This window comes from Panthera tigris, chromosome C1 (assembly GCF_018350195.1).
Source record: "Panthera tigris isolate Pti1 chromosome C1, P.tigris_Pti1_mat1.1, whole genome shotgun sequence".
In the NCBI taxonomy this organism is placed as follows: Eukaryota; Metazoa; Chordata; class Mammalia; order Carnivora; family Felidae; genus Panthera; species Panthera tigris.
Window position 1 is genome coordinate 46,499,627 of NC_056667.1, and position 16,999 is coordinate 46,516,625.

The following is a 16,999-nucleotide window of genomic DNA, read 5'->3' on the forward strand; positions in this document are numbered from 1 at the left end:
GGGTGGCGCAGTCGGTTAAGCGTCCGACTTCAGCCAGGTCACGATCTTGCGGTCTGTGAGTTTGAGCCCCGCGTCAGGCTCTGGGCTGATGGCTCGGAGCCTGGAGCCTGTTTCCGATTCTGTGTCTTCCTCTCTCTCTGCCCCTCCCGCGTTCATGCTCTGTCTCTCTCTGTCCCAAAAATAAATAAAAAACGTTGAAAAAAAAAATTAAAAAAAAAAAACCTTGAGTTATAATTTCAATTCTTGTATGGACTAGCAATGTAACTACATACAGGTCAATTCATGTTACCAGCCCCTAGTTTTCCCATTTGCAAAATATCTAGGTGACTGATAGCTAGATATGACTAGATGTGAAAGTGCTTTGTAAATTACTAGATATATTTATTATTATTTTTTTTTATTTTGAGAGAGAGAGAGAGCATGCAAGCAGGGGAGGGGCAGAGAGAGAAGAGGAGACAGAATCATAAGCAGGCTCCATACTCAGCAGTGGAGCCCTACTTGAGACTCAATTACACAAACCATGAGACCATGACCTGAGCTGAAATCCAGAGTTGGATGCTTAACTCAGGCATCCAACTTCAGCCACCCAGGTGCCTGAATTACTAGATATATTTGAGGAACACATTATTACTGCCATGCTCTGATCTCAAATGCTAACCATGCTAACTGGGAGCCAGCATTCATACATACCCCACATAGACACCTTACAGCCAACAGCCTTTTTACTGATCACAAAGTCAGGAGTTGTGGGGTAAATGCCAGGAACTGGCGTCTGGCTGCCCGTAGCTTTAGTCTACGCCCTGGCAACACTGAGTATATTCTTTTCATTATTTATACTTAAAAAACTCTGTGTCATCGTTCAAGTTCAAAATTTGAATAGACTGCCAGGCAGCTTATTGAATTATTTATTTTAACTGGCTTATTTCTATATTGGATAATTTCTTACACACGTTTCCACTATATCAATAACGGGAGGCAATTATTGATTTTTCTAAAGCCATTAGGTTCAATGAATTGTTCAATTAGTTTTACGATTTCAAATAGACAAAGATGCAAGATTACCACTGTTGGTGGTTAGAAGCAACTTCTAAAAGGAGGATAATGCCCTAATTTATAAAAGGCGCAGGTGAATGGTAGAAGTGGGCCCTGAATCACACATGTACATCAAGGCTGGCATCGTGAAGATCTGGGTTTTATAGCACTGTCTCCGAGCACTGTGTTTAGGGGGCTAGTGGCAAATGCGTATTTATAAGTGTTTATCCATTGGTATTTACCCAGAGATCTGGTGTTAAGCTATTATAAATTCAGAGGGATAATAAACATGCAATGACTTTAAAAGAGGAATAGTAACAGACAATGTCATGTTCACTTCTGGTCCTAAATCTTTTGAAGCCTCTCCATTTTCTAGAGAATGAGGCTCAAAGTTCCAGGCAGACAAATCCAGACAATACCTCGTGTGAAACTTAACAAACATTTTCTTGGTTTCACACTTTTGCTACTTTCACACTCTGGAGTCCTTTCATGTCTCCATTACTGTTCTTTCCACATGTTGGGGCGGGGGGCAGGGAATTGCAATACAGAGCTTCTCAAGCTTAGCCATCTACGCACCAACTTCTCACACCGATAATCCAACTGTATTACCATTCGCTTAGTGTTACAAATGACATACTCTAGCACTTGCATAGGTACTCTAGCCTCCTGTTCAGCAGGAGAAAAGCTACATAAACATGCTGGGCCTCAGTTTACACATTTATAATATGAGGATCAGAATAGTATTAAGAATACGTGTAAAGTGCCTTGCACTTGATGACTATTACTATGTCTATTTCAGCAAGCATTTGTGGAGAGTTATTACACACTGGTTAGGATCAGGAGTTCCGGGGCCACACTACTTGGGTTCAGATCCTGGCTGTTGAGTAATTTAGAGCACATCACTATAGTGGTCTGTGTCTCAGCACCCTCACTGAGTTACCAGGAGGTTAGGTTGTTATAAATCTAGTACTTATGGGGGTGCCTATGCACAGTACGCACATTAAACACTCTGTGAGCAATTACAATTGCGTTTGCTGCATCATAGACACCAGGCTATGTGCCGGTGTTAGAGACAACTGACGAAGAATTTAAAAATCTCCACTTTTTATGTGCATTTTATATGCAAATGTATAGTGTAGACAAACTACAGAAATTACATAGAGGAGAAAGTGGTTGATTATGCATTGGGCAGGGAAGAGGGAATAACGAGGGCTTCATGGAGGAGGTAACATTAGAGATGGTTTTAAGAAATGAGTTAGGGTATTAAAAGATGGTTCATCAAGACAATTTAGTCAACACTTCCCTTGGGAAGGCTTCTCTGTTCCCACAGGCACATTTCATAAGCTACTTCTTACTGTTTGAGGGCAGAGACTGGCATTAGCTACTGATGTTGAGGGACTGGCCCATGGTACGTGCTTGATAAGGAGGGTATGAAATCATTTCTCTTCGCCTACCTTTATTTCCTTATTCATAAAATAAACATTCTTTCTCTTGCCTCTCTGCACTTCTATCGTTCCATAGAAAGATACTGCTTACTATTAACGATAATGGAAACTCAAATATATTGCTATATACTTTATATATATTTCATTTTATTCTCATAACGATCGTATGAGGTGGGCACTATTATTATTTTGACTTTATAGATAAGTACTCTGAGGCTTAGAAAGTTTAAGTAACTCTAGCAAAATCACCTAGTTGCCTAAAATATAGCTCTCTGGTCCCAAGGATGTGCACACAACCACTATGGCATGTTGCCTCTCAAAATATCGAGATTTAAATTCTGTTTCATGAGTGATGTCAATGCCTTGGATGGGGCCATTTACTGAATAATGCACAGCCACTTCTCAGATAAGGGGGAGGTGAAAGCAGACTGCTTCTGGGACCTCGCACAGGCTAGGTCTGTGCAAGTCCGCATGGTATGCAAATAGTTTACAGCAACAGAGATACAGTTCCCAGAACGAATCATTGTCACGCCCGCCACCGAGTGAGACACTGTAGTGATGGTTCAGCCCAGCCCAAGCTCAGCTAGACAAGGCTAATGAGGACGGAGGAGACTGAGAGCCTCAGTTGAACTCCTCGGTAATCAGAGAATTATCAAGTTAATATACAAGTATAATCTGCCACGAGATGAAGTGAAGGCAAATAGATTCTAATCACTGCTAACTTGCCCATGTCACAGCGTTCATCAAGTAATATGTATGGGATCTCCGCAGGAGCACTGATGCTCCACAAGGCCCGTGGGGGTGGAGGTTTAAGCACCTGGAACAGGTGGGAAGGGAAGAAAAATAAGTAAGGCAACAGTATCTTTGGTATCAATAGTGTTCATTTAAGCTGCTTCTGTGGCCCTCAGACAGTAGCCGCTTAAACCGGGGGGATATTTCTTTTGGCTTAACCCACTAAGGGGACATTCCACAGACTCAGACCATTAGCCTGGGAAGAACCTTGAAGATTTATATTCTCCAACCGTCTTATTGTACAGGTGTGGAAACAAGTGGGTGGTGGGATATAAGATAAAAATATAAAAATAGGTAACACGGTATTTTAGAAATAACATTAACAATGAATCTAGGGAAGATAGGTTTCTATAAGAAAGCAGGATCGCCAAGATAGGGACTAGTGAAAACCGAGCTGAGTCACCTTAACTCTAGCTGGTGTCAGGAGATATGGTGGGAGGGGACCACACAGCATGCAGTGAGCTCTTCTCCTGATGATACTGACACGAGAAGGGAAGTCCACGCATGAAGTGACTGAGGAGGCCTGGGGGGACCACCCCGAGGGCAGGAACCTCATTCTGTGTATAGGCCTGTGTCCTTGAGAAACTCTTGAGCCCTCCCCAGGTGCACTTCTCTGTCTCCAGCACAGACGATGCCAATAATTACTCATATGATGAGCTACACGTCACAAAAGAAAGTGGGGGCTATCTGCAAGAACGCGGGGGAATGACCAAATCTAGATATGGGAGGGCCGAGGAGTCCTTCCTGAGGAGCGATGTGAAGGAAGAGTGGGGTTTAGACAAGCATAGTGGGATGGGATGACAGGGTGGCCCAAGATGGTAATTGGGGCAGAGAGAACCACAAGTGGCATGAAAGCAAGGGGAACAACACTCTTGGCAAGTATACCGGGTGGAAAGGTAACATCCCAAGTATGCCATCGCTACGTGCTTGTGTTGTGCACCACCGTATACCCCAGGATGTGAATGTGCACTTACCCCTGAACACATCACTTACTGGTAACATATAAACAATTCATTCCACTTTGTGGACTCAGCGTCTACAGTGGCTCCGGTTGTTTCCAAACTTTCCTGAGTTAAAAAGGTTTAACACACAGAGGTCCTCCAGTGGCTACACCTGTATATATGCAGGATATATATATATCCCCTCTGGAGGATGCGAGCAGGGCTGAGCTGCACCTAACTCAGAAAAAAGAGGCAGCTGTTTGGCAACTTTGGAAGGCTGCTGTCAGGCCTCAGAATAATAACTGGTGGATCGTCTGTCAAGGCTCACGTGTACTCGTTAGCCTGAAAATACCTCTCAGAAATCAGGGAGCTGTTCACTAGAGTGTCCTGTAACCTCTCTGAGGTCTCTACCATGAAATGAAGGTTTTAGGAATTTTCCTTTTTACCTCAGAGGATGGGGACTTGAGGATCAAGACAGACCATCGGAAAATGCTCAACAATTGCTTTGTTACCCAGCATATTCTGTTCATTTAGTCCCATCAACATACTGGCATTCTAAGAACTGGCACCATTTTCAATGCAGGCGTTTTAAGGATCAGAAAGGCCATTCTGGCTAAACTCACAAAGGAAGCTGAAAGGAAACCGTGACTTTGGGAGCTTGGATCTTACGTCCTGTGCACTTCAGCACCTTGCTCCTTGGGCTCTCTGCACGAGGGGCATGTGTTCTCTGAATGAAGAAGAGTCAATTAGGTACTCACAGACCTCCCAGATGACAATTTGTCACTGGCAGGTGCAAGGCATGCTCGGAGGGCACTCTCCACCTGAGCATCCATGCCCTCAGCACAGAGCAAACCACGGCCGATGACATGGTTCCTGCCCAGTGGGAATGAACGCTAAATGGTAGGCAGGCCTGCCTTCCAAAGACTATTAGTTCCACTTCCAATTTTATTTCTCAGTTTCAAGGACAAAAGCAAAGGTTGGAAAGTTTTGCTTTCTACAGAACACTGTACATCTCAAAAGAGTGCTAATATGCATCTCACTTCTCTGAAAACATCCAATGTCTGCTCTAGCAACATGGAAGCTCCTGTCAGAAAATCTGAGTCTGAGAATAAAGTCTGGCACTTACTAATTGATGATGACCTTGGGTTAGTTCACTGTCAATATGTTAATTTGTAGATTGGGAATAGTAATACCTCCTTCTCAGCATTTTTGCACGCAATACTTAGAAAGGTAACCTGGGGGAGATATGGAAGTGAGGGTATCTGCCCAGTAAAATGTGAGTTTGGTGCTCTACTCCCAAGAAAGTGGTTTATTATCCATGTGTACCTTCCACAGGGGAAAGTACTCCCCAATGTGTGCTGGAAGTTTAATTACATGAGTTTGAATAAACAAATATGGAATTTGCTAAACTTTTTAAGTTTATGTATTTTGAGAGAGAGTGAGCAGGGAAGGGGCAGAGAAAGAGAGAGAGAGAAAGAGAGAGAATCCCAAGCAGCCTCCACTTTGTCAGAGGGGAGCCTGATGTGGGGCTCAGACTCACCACCCTGAGATCATGACCTGAGCCGAAACCAAGAGTCTGATGCTTAAACGACTGAGCCACCCAGGCACCCCACAAATATGGAATTTTCTTTGCTTCATATTTCATATTTGATTTTTAGCCAAAAAGTAAATTTATATGGTTGGTTCCTCTGAGAGTTGTAAACATATCATCAAAAATCACTTGGATTGTTGTGTTACCTTTCTTTCCCATGAGCTGGAGCTTGAATTTTCCTAGGGCCGTTTGAAGGGAATGACAAGAGAAACTCTGACCTGAATCCTGACCCTCAAGCATCAAAATGACTCATTCAAGACTTTCAAGGTAGCTCTTCATCTCCTGAGATAGTATTTAAATTTTGAAGACATTTATAAAAGTAGCAAAAATGACAAAGAATTATAAATATCCATGGGTCTATGACAAATAATTGGTAATTATTAACATTTTTGTCACAACTGCCTTAAATGTTTTTTTTTAAATAAGAAAATCAAACATTTTAGGTAAGATTGACATCCCCTCTGGTTTTTGATGTGAGTCTCATTTCTTCTTCCCTTTCTAGTAGCCACCACTTTCATGGATTAAGTATCTTTTCCATTTGAAGTTTTTGAAAACATTGTATGTATGAATATACAGTATCGTTTAATGTTTGTGGGTTTTTAAAAAAAATGTCCATGAATGACATCATATTGTACATGTACTAAACATAATTTAGCACACTTTTTCACTTAACTTATGTGTTTCAGATCTCATCATTACCTTGTACTTCTTAACTATTCTAATACTTCTTAAGTATTCCATCCATTCTTCAAATAATGGGCATGAAGATGGTTTATATTTTTCTTCCATTTTAAATAGAATTGCAATGAATTTTCTGGTATAGGTGTGTTTGTGCACATGTCCACAATATTCTCTAGAGTGAGTCTGGAAGTGTATGTACATATTGTATAAATGTGTGTGTGTGTGTGTGTGTGTGTGTGTGTGTGCGTGCGCGCGCGCATCAGAATTACTGGGTCATAGGGAATGCATACACTCAAGACAGCCAAATTGCTCTTTGCAAGTATATTATCAATTTATATTTCTCTAGAAATTCAGGATAATCCTAATTTTCCCTTATTCCTTCACCAACACTTGTTCTTTTCATACCTTTAAATGTTTCCTAGTCTGATGGATGAGAAATTATTTTTCTCATTATTATTTCAATTTGAATTCCCCAGATTGATTATTAAGGTTGGGGAGTATTTACAATTACTCATATGTGAATTTCCTGTGCATTTTCTTTCCTCATTTTTCTATATATTCTTTGTCTTTTACTTACTGGTTTAGCATTTCCCTAGATACTTGTCCTTTGCTATATGTGATGAAAGTGTCTTCAGATCTGCAGGTGATCTCACAATCAGCAACTTTTGCTACACAGTGGCTTTTTATGTTTTAGTTTTTTCTTAATTTTTTTAATGTTTATTTATTTTTGAGAGAGAGAGAGAGAGAGAGAGAGAGAGAGAGACAGAGCTTGAGTGGGGGAGGGGCAGAGAGAGATGGAAACACAGAATCTGAAGCAGGTTCCAGGCTCTGAACTGTCAGCACAGAGTCTGATGTGGGGCTCGAACTCAAGAATTGTGAGATCATGACCTGAGCTGAAGTTGGAAGCTTAACCAACTGAGCCACCCAAGGGCCCATGTTTTTGTTTTTATAATACATTAATTTAAAATTTTTAACTGGTAAAACTTACCAATCTTATCTTTTACATGTTAGGGTTTTTCTTTTTTCATATTTATGGATTTCCCTACAACTCATTTTAAGAGCATTTAGATATTCTACCATGAGTTCATGCAACCATTTTTAAGGTCTGTTTTATGACATGTAGGTTATCCCAAGGTTCTAAATCATACATTTCCTTTTTTTGATGTTTGTTTGTTTGTTTGTTTGTTTACAGAGAACGAATGGAGGAGGGGCAGAAAGAGACAGAAAGAGAATCCCAAGCAGGATCCATACTGTCAGCACAGAGCTCGATGCGGGGGTGAGATCATGACCTGAGCCAAAATCAAGAGTTGTATGCATAGGGGCGCCTGGGTGGCTCAGTCGGTTAAGCGTCCGACTTCGGCTCAGGTCATGATCTCAGGGTCTGTGAGTTCGAGCCCTGCGTTGGGCTCTGTGCTGACCACTCAGAGCCTGGAGCCTGCTTCAGATTCTGTGTCTCCCTCTCTCTCTGACCCTCCACCGGTCATGCTCTGTCTCTCTGTCTCAAAAATAAATAAACATTAAAAAAAATTAAAAAAAAAGAGTTGTATGCATAACCAACTGAGCCACCAGATGCCCCCTAATCCATACATTTTCTTCCCTTCTTTCCTTTCCCATCCTTATTCAAAAATGTTTTATGTCTCACCCTGCCCTGAGTAGAGTTGTCATTCTTCCTGCATACTCCCTTTTCACTCTTTCCATAACTCTTTGTACCATGAATTCTACTCTACCTGAGGGGTCCTTAGGGCAGAGATCTTGTCTTAGATCATTTTTATTCTCAGTTCCCAATGGAGAGCCTGGAGAAGAATAGATACTTGAGAGAGAAGTGTATTCGCACAGTCTTAGCAGCAGTGATGGGAGCAGAGAGTTAAGCTAGTGAGAATACCACTGTATTCTGAGGGAGGGAAGACCACCCTGAAATATCCTTCATGCTGAAAAGGACAGAAGAAAATGGAGAGTGGCCAAAGAAGAGTGAGCAGTTAGTATGAAGAGGGCTCTTGGAACGTTTGCCATGGTAGTGAGGATAAAAGACCAGGTGATGCATGGTCTGGGGTGTTGATAAATGTCATTCACTCAACAAGAACCCTTTGCATGTCCATTATTTGCCAGACTCTGCTCTAGACAATTTGCAGAGATTTGACTCCCAAGACCACTGAAAGGTGGCATAAAAGGTCAGAGATGTGGACAAGTTTGCACAAGTCTGCTGTGAGCTGGAGTGGGAGGGCCAGTATGCAAATCAGCTCTGGATAACGTCAGAGCCCTTGGTTCTGCAGTTGATCTTGGTGCAGGTACCCTCTGATGGAGGGGCAGGGGGATGTAGTCCCTAACCACATGGAGGCCAGACAACCCTGTCTTCCTTCCTTCCTCTCTCTCTTACGAGCCGTGAGACCTTGGGTATGTCATTTAATTGCTCTGTGCCTCACATTTATTTACTCATTCTGAAAAACAGAATGCTTCATTACCTGTTTCATAGAGTTTTTGTGAATGTTAAGTAACTAAATACCTGTAAGACGTCAAGAACAGACCTGACGTTGTCACATAAGTTCCCGCCATTATGATTATTTAATGAGATAGCACGTTGCTTATGACCAATCTGACTCTCAGATTCCTGGTAGATCTGAACCAACAGACAGAAGTTACTGAAATTCAGATTTAAATGTGATACAAGGAAGATATCTGAAGTAACTAGAGTGGCCAAGATAGCTTCCCCAAATAGTGAGCCCTCACCATATTCTGGTGGTGTTTTAAGCTGCATTGGACATGGAAGGTTGGAAGAGACAACCTCCTCTGAGAATCCTTAGAGCAATAGGATTCTATCAGTCCATGCAATATCCACCCAAGTTCCAGGCCAGTGACATCATTTGGCATGCTAATGAATGGAAATATTTTCATGCAGGCTGGCCGATTCAAGCCATGCGTACAATGAAAAGGGCAAATCTTTTCATGTGAAATTGTGCATGAATAGAGACTCATTGCCCACATAAGATGCATTTTGGGGAAATGGCTCTCAACAAAGCAGGGTAAGAATATGCTGTAAGCTCTTGTGATTTGATTGTTTGCAGGAGAAAGGCAAGCTGATGTTCCAGAAGTCATCGGTCTTGTAATAAGCTGAATATTCCTCTCTGGAATCAGATGTATACATGATTGAGACACTATGGTCAGGGGATAGAATGGAAAAGAGTGAATTGTTATCCATAGTGTATCTACTTGGTATGAGACGGTAAGCCTCGCGCTTAATATGCCACCTTCTATATATTTGATAGTCAATAATATTAAGATTCAGAGAGGTTAAGAGGCATGCTTAGAGTCACACAGCTAGAAGCAATGAAGCTATGATTTCAACTATGGTTCCTATATGATATATATACCAGAGGTCAAAAGCTGGTGACTCATGGATCATTACCAGCCTGTAAGAATTTGAAGAATTGAATTAATTGTTAAGATTTAAAAATCGGGGTATTTCATAAAAGTTAAATCCAGATTTCCAGGTGCTTTTGCAACATTAAAAGACTTGGCAACACAGGGTCCCTGGTCAAGTATGGCAACAATTAGGTGGAGTTAAGTATCCATTGGCCCTTATGGTTTAGGCATGCACTTTCCAAATGTCCACAGTCCTCTCTATCCCATACACTATATCCTAATTTTAGTGGCCCATTGACCCAGATGGCAATGTGAGTCATTGTCCCTATCTATAGGGCAATGGAAGTAATGGGCAAGAAACAGAGGAGGATGAGAGGTAGTAGAACAGGGGAAGGGGGAAGACAGGTATGGAAGGGGAAGGAGATGAGGGAGACATAGAAATCCAAAACAACTGCCGCAAGTGCTTCAGTCAGAGACATTATCCTGCCTGTGTTCTGCTCAATTGACCAGTGGAACTTTCCTATCCTGCAGAATCAAGTAGCTCAGTACCCATTCTGGTCTGAATGCTCTTACTTCAGGAAAAATTACAAACCCGGCCTGGGGAAAAAATCAATATGCATGATATTTCACATAGCCCTTTGGTCAAGTCAAGGTCCTTGAGGTTAAGGAAAATAAGGCCAGAATGCCTCATTAGTACACTGAGCAGGCCTTGCCTCACTACCCCGATTCTGTCCCTTTCTTCTTTGTTGCTAAATTATCCTATTCACCTGTGAAATGGATCTTTTCCTGAGATATTTAAAAGTCCTTAATTAAAATGTCTTTATTATTGGTCATCTCAAAGATGGTCACCCCCCTCCCTTTTTGTGTTTCTATAACCTTCCTTGCTTATCGAGTCTCTCAAAAATGTCCTTCCTCCTGCTTCTTTTCTATTAAATATTTGTTCTTGCAAAGAGCAGGTAAGTATCATGCTGGTGAGCATTGGATGCTTTTCTTAAAGACATTTTAAAGTCCTATTTACAATTTCTAACACTGTCTTTTTTTTTTTTTTTTTTTTTTTGCAAAACTGACATAACAAAAAATCTTCTTTCATTTATCTCCTACCTATCTTTGTGACACGGAGGGAGTCAGTGTACCTCTCTGAAATTCAGGTCTCTCCCCTGGATAAAGTCTACCTTACATCATTGTAATAAGGGTTACATGAAGTAACACACATGAAAAGGTCTAGGCTAATCTCTTCCACCTATTGCATATTTAATACATGGTAATTGAAATGAGATTTCTACCTGTAATTAGCTGTGTGACCCTAGGCAAGTCTGTTAACCTCTCTGGGCTTCTATTTCTTGACCTGGGTAATAGAGAAGGCTGGACTAGATCTCCAAGAAGTCTTGTAGCCAAGTGATCTATGTTTACTAAGCTGCAGGGATACTTGATTTGCATCTTCTACCCTCTGTGACAGCCTTGGATGCAGAGGTCACATCCTTTTACCTTTGTATCCACAGAACCTGGCATGACCCTGTGGCTCAGTAAAATATCTGATTTCATCACCAACTTGGCAGCTAGCCACATAAACTCCCCGTATTTACTGGTGTCATGGTCTGTGGACGGTATGGCTACTCTTGACAATTTGAGCATTCCATACCAAGCTTCTCTAAAGGAGACTGCTTCCCTGAAGCTGTTGCTTAAGGGTCAGCCAAGGTGGCTGGCTGATATGTCCCCTAAGCTTACGGCTTAGTCTTAGGTGATTGGATATAGATGAATACCCAGTCCTATGGCAACTAATCCAAAGGCTGACCAGACCAGCTACCTGCAAGGTGGCCAGGTGGGAGGGAGTGAAAGAAATAAAGGAGAGAGACCACCAGAGAGGCAACGGGACACAGTGTGATGGTTCATTTTATGTATCAACTTGACCGGGCCCAGTCATTTGTTCAAGCATTATTCTGGGTATTTTGGGATGAGTTTAAATTTAAATTGATAAACTGAGTAAAGGAGATTGCCCTCCCTAATGTGGGTGGGCTTCATCCAATCAGATGAAGGTCTGAATGGAACTAAAAGGCTGAGAAAGAGGGAATTCCTTCCATCTGACTGCCTAGAGCTGGGATCATCAGATTTTTCCTGCCTTCGGACTTGAACTGAAGTATCAACTCTTCTTATGTCTCTTGTGTGTTGATCGTAGGTCTTGAAACTTAGCATCTGTAATCACGTGAGCCAATTACTTGTAATAAATCATATATGTATATATATATTTACACATATAAATGTATATATTTATACATATATATGTATATATATGTAAAATCATATATATATATATATATATATATTTAAAGTTTATTTATTTATTTTGAGAGAGACAGAGAAAGAGTGCAAGCAGTGGAGAGGCAGAGGGAGGATGGAACACAGGATGTGAAGCAGGCTCTGTGCTGACAGCAGAGAGCCTGACATGGGGCTCAAACTCACAACCTGTGAGATCATGACCTGAGCCTAAATAGGATGCTTAACCGACTGAGCCACCTGGGCGCCCTTACATATATATATATATATTTTTCTCTCTATAGAAACCATAAAAGCCTGATCTATATCTAGATACCCTGTCTCTCTCTATATCTATACTCTAAATCTATATCCTATTCTCTTTCTCTGGAGAACCCTAATGCAATCAGTCAGATTCCTTGTCAGGGATCTGAGTTAGGAGCTATGAGGAGCATGACTGTAGCTAGAAGTAGGAACTAAAAGTGAAAGGACACAGAAAGGTGAGGAGGAGCCAGGTCCACAAAGAAGAGTCACACCCTTGAGGGGCTGCAGCAAATTCAAGCTCAAGGAGCAGCAGGCACTGAGACGCTGTCGTATCTGGAAGGGGAGACCAGATGCCCCTTCTCAGCCCGGCACCCTTAGCCCTGACTGCTCCCTGGCTTCAGTCCTTCTGGCATATCTGCTTTTACTTGTGACACTGGGAGACTTGGTGGCTTTTAATTACAGAAGCTGACCACGTCAGAGGCTTCAAGTCTGTTGGAAAAGATTAGGGTAAAGAAGGAAGTGGACAGAGAAAAAAAGAGAGAAAAAAAAAAAAAAAGAAAGGGGGGAAAAAGAGCACGGGGGAAAATGATGAAGAGTAAGGGCAGGGTAGAAGAAGGGCAGGGTAAGGGCAGTTTGGTCCGATGGGGAAGCGATTCAGGCGGAGGGCCAGTTACTCTACAGTTTGTACCCGTCCTCTACCACTACCATCAAGATAAGAGGACTCTCCTCTCCTTTTCTTGTTCTTTACTTAATAAATAAATAAATAAATAAGACAAACCTGCCTATTTCCTCCCGGGAGAATTGAATGCGATCAGTTCTGGCCATAAAGCCCCCTGGAGAAATTCACGGTGTTCAGGAAACATTAAGAGGCTGAAAGAAAGATGGTTTCTAAATCTCAGAGGAAGAAGCTTCGCAATGAAGTCTTGGACCTAATCATTTTATCCCTTCCCTCGGCCTGGTCACACTGCCAATTCCCCCAGCAGTAGCAATCACTCACAAAGGAAGAATCTCAGAGCCCAGGCAGCACAGATTCTAACCCACAATCAAATCGAAGCCTGTGTTCTGCGCTCATACAATTTCTGGTAAACACTGTCAATTTCAGACTTCCAAATGGGGAGTATATTTTTATTCATTTTAAGTTATGCTCTCTTTCATTTTCTTGGAAAATGGGACAACTGGGCAATCTGAGGGGTTTGATATTCAGCACTTATTTATATTTTTCAACATGTATGTACACCTGTCAAGACATGAAGCCCTGGGCTTTGATGTTGAGACAAAGGAAGCACCATTCCTGCGTGTCCCAAATGGAATATTCAAAGGCATGGGCTGTGGGGACATCCGTGCTCTCAAGCTATATCACAGATTAAAGGCAGAATTGGCTCAGACTTTCGCTGGGAGAGAGCATTAGCAAATGAATGAATTATTCTCTGTTTACAAAACAAATGAGCTTTCTATTGGCCAGGCTGTCGGTCTTCTTCCATTGCAGACCATTAATAAATGAAACTCTATTTGGATTTTACAGGCATATTTGCCATCAGTGTCACACCAGTGGGCAGACTGGCGGTGTGGAAAGAGTCAGGCTATGGAGTCCGAGAGCCAGAGATTCTAATCCCCTGGCTCTAGTATTTACTAAACCTGTGGCCTCTAGTAAGTTTACTTATCCCCTCTGAGCTTCCCTTTTAACATCTGATAAACTGAAGCAACAGAATCTAATGTCTACAGTTTGTGAAATAAAATCATAGGTGCACAGTGAGGGGCACCATGCCTGATGCTTGGTAAGCATTCAATAAATCTTCCCTCCTTCCAAAAAGGAAACTTCGCAATTTAAACAACTAAGAGCCAGGGATAGCCCTGCCCTAGGCAACATAATATTTCACCACTGCAACTAGATTACAAGCAAAAGGGTAATTCATGAAGTTGCTGACCTGTGTTCCTCGGGGCCAGAACAGCATGTTGGTCGCATAAAGAGAATGAGAGGTGATCCCTGTCAGCAGTCTGCTCTACCTGAGTCAGTAGTGAGTTCACCTGGGTCCCTGGCCTTCTGCCCACGTCCAGAAACCGTGGGTCTCAGGCTGCCCACACCCAACCTGACAGTTTAAACGGCAGGCATAGAGAAAGCCCTCAGTCTTGCTCTGTACAAACATGGCTAACCACCTCATTTACAGGAAGTGAAGCCTGGCCAGCTTGGTGGATGGAAATGTGCCTAGTGCTCTTAACTTCAGCGGATCCCCCTGGACACGGTCCCCGACCTGGCGACAACTTCTGGCTCCTAGCAGTGGACATGGCTGGCCCACCTGATAAAGCAGCAGGTAGGGAAATAAGTCATGGAAAAAAAAAAAAAAAAAACACCTCAGGTCATGATCTCGCAGTTTGTGAGTTCGAGCCCTGCGTCGGGCTCCGTGCTGATGGCTCAGAGCCTAAAGCCTGCTGCAGATTCTGTGTCTCTCCATCTCTCGGCTCTTCCCCTGCTCACGCTCTGACTCTGTCTTTCAATAATAAATAAATGTTAAAAAAAGAAAAAGAAAGAAAGAAGTCATGGGCCTTGGAACCAGGAGGAAAAGATTTCAACCCCTGTGTGGGTCTATGATTTGAAATCTCAGTTTTTGCATCTGTAACATGAGTATAGCAGGACCTCTGTACCAGGAAGGCTGGATTTGCAAAGAATGTTGGTATTAGGGACCTGGGACTTGGTAGACCACTCATCTACCTTCTTTTCCGTTATGTTAATCCACATCCCTTTGCACTGTTGTCCAGTGTATTAAACATTTTGATAGCTAATTATCATACTTGTCACCCCAGCTCCATAAAGATTATGATTACTTTTCCTCCATATTTTTAGTGATAGAAACTGAACTGCAGTGAAGCCCTGGGACACTCTCGGGTGGCATTTATCAATTGTCAGTGCTGGGGTGTGAACCTTGGTCTTCCAATTCTAGAAGTGAGACTGGCAAGCGCATCCATAAATTAGAATCCTGGACACGCATTTTATAACGTTAGAACTACTGTCACCCTCAGGAAGTCTGACGTGCCCATTTTAAAGGTGGAAAAATGGGGCTCAGAATGTGAAATAATGTGCCCGGAGTCACGTCACTGTCTGAGGCAAAGCCACAGTGAGAGTTCATCTCTGTCCCTCTTCTGATTCCCGTGTTGGGTTCTTGGCTCCTGAACTGAAATTATAGCCTGGGGATGTGTGGGCTGATTTGGCTGCAGCTCTGTTTTACCCTCACTCAAGGTTGCCCTAATCCCTCTACCCATTATCTTCTGTGTAACTGCTACCTGTGGGTGTGAATGAACTGCCTGGCCCCTGCAGACATTTGAGTAGGCAATACCTACTTTACAGAAAGCCCATTTCCTATGCAAATAAACAGATTTTAAAAGCACTACAACAGAGCCCAACCAAGATCTTTTTTTCCTACCTGGATTTTTATTAATTGAATTTTAGAGATTAAAAGAAGTGGAGACTCAGAGAAGTTTAGCAACCGACCCTAAAACTCACAGCGTGGAAGGCAGAACTGGAGCTTAGCCGTGGTGCATCTGACCTTGGCTCTTTCCCCTTCCCTGAACTGCAGCTCTCACAGGTCAGAGCTGAGCAAATTCACACTGCATGCCTTCACTTTCCATTCAGATCCCTCAGTGTAGAGTGATTGTAGCAAAGTTTGCCAAAAATCAGTTCCCTGGATGACGAGCTTGCAAAACAAGCAAACAAACACAAAAATGAAACCACTGTTCAAAATTACATGGAGCTTTAGAGTAAATCTTTCTGTAGAGTAAGTCAGTACTCTTTCTTTCTTATCTCCTCCTTTTTCAAAAATGTTTGGCTATTCTTGGCCCCTTACTCTTCCATGTGAGTTTTAGGTTCAGCTTGTCAATCTCCTTGAAAAACTCTGTTGGGGTTTTGATTGCAACAGCTTTGAATCTTTAGATTAACCGGGGGAGAAGGGACATCTTTATAGTATTGGTTTTCCCTTCCATGAAAATTTATTCAGGTTTTCTCCATTTATTCAGGTTTTCTCTTATTCTTTCTTTCTTTCTTTCTTTCTTTCTTTCTTTCTTTCTTTCTTTCTTTCTTTCAAAGAGCAGGGTCTGCAGAGTGACCCACATTTTTTAAAATGTTTATTTATTTTTGAGAGAGACAGAGCATGAGAGGGGGAGAGGCAGAGAGAGAGGGAGACACAGAATCCAAAGGAGGCTTGAACGTGGGGCTTGAACTCATGAACTACGAGATCATGACCTGAGCCGAAGTCGGATGCTTAAATGACTGAGCCACCCAGGCGCCCCTCTTTTATGCTTTTTAATAAAGGTGTGTGTGTGTGTGTGTGTGTGTGTGTGTGTGTGACAAGAAATTCACTCAGTAAAAATGTACTGAGCATGGGGCACCTGGGCGGCTCAGTCGGTTGAGTGTCTCACTTCGGCTCATGTGATGATCTCACAGTTCCTGATTTTGAGCTCCCATCAAGGTCGCTGCTATCAGCACAGAACTGGCTTTGGATCCTTGGTGCCTTTCTCTCTCTCTGCCCCTCCCCATTTGTGGTCTCTCTCTCTCTGTCTCCCTCTTTCTCTGTCTCTCAAAAATAAAGAAACCTTTAACAACAACAAAAGAATTTATTGAACATGTGGTATATCCAAGGTCCAAACTGGCCCATCTT

The 16,999-nt window shown here is 42.3% G+C and overlaps 1 long non-coding RNA gene across 1 annotated transcript in view; it reads right to left on the reverse strand.

Annotated features, from left to right (window-relative positions):
- The window catches only part of LOC122241149, a 91,441-nt gene extending 78,231 nt beyond the window's left edge, over positions 1-13,210 (reverse strand). Inside the window, exon 1 of the long non-coding RNA XR_006221139.1 lies at positions 13,132-13,210. This is a non-coding gene — a long non-coding RNA (uncharacterized LOC122241149). The remainder of the gene's footprint in view (positions 1-13,131) is intronic.
- Between the last annotated feature and the right edge of the window lie 3,789 nt (positions 13,211-16,999).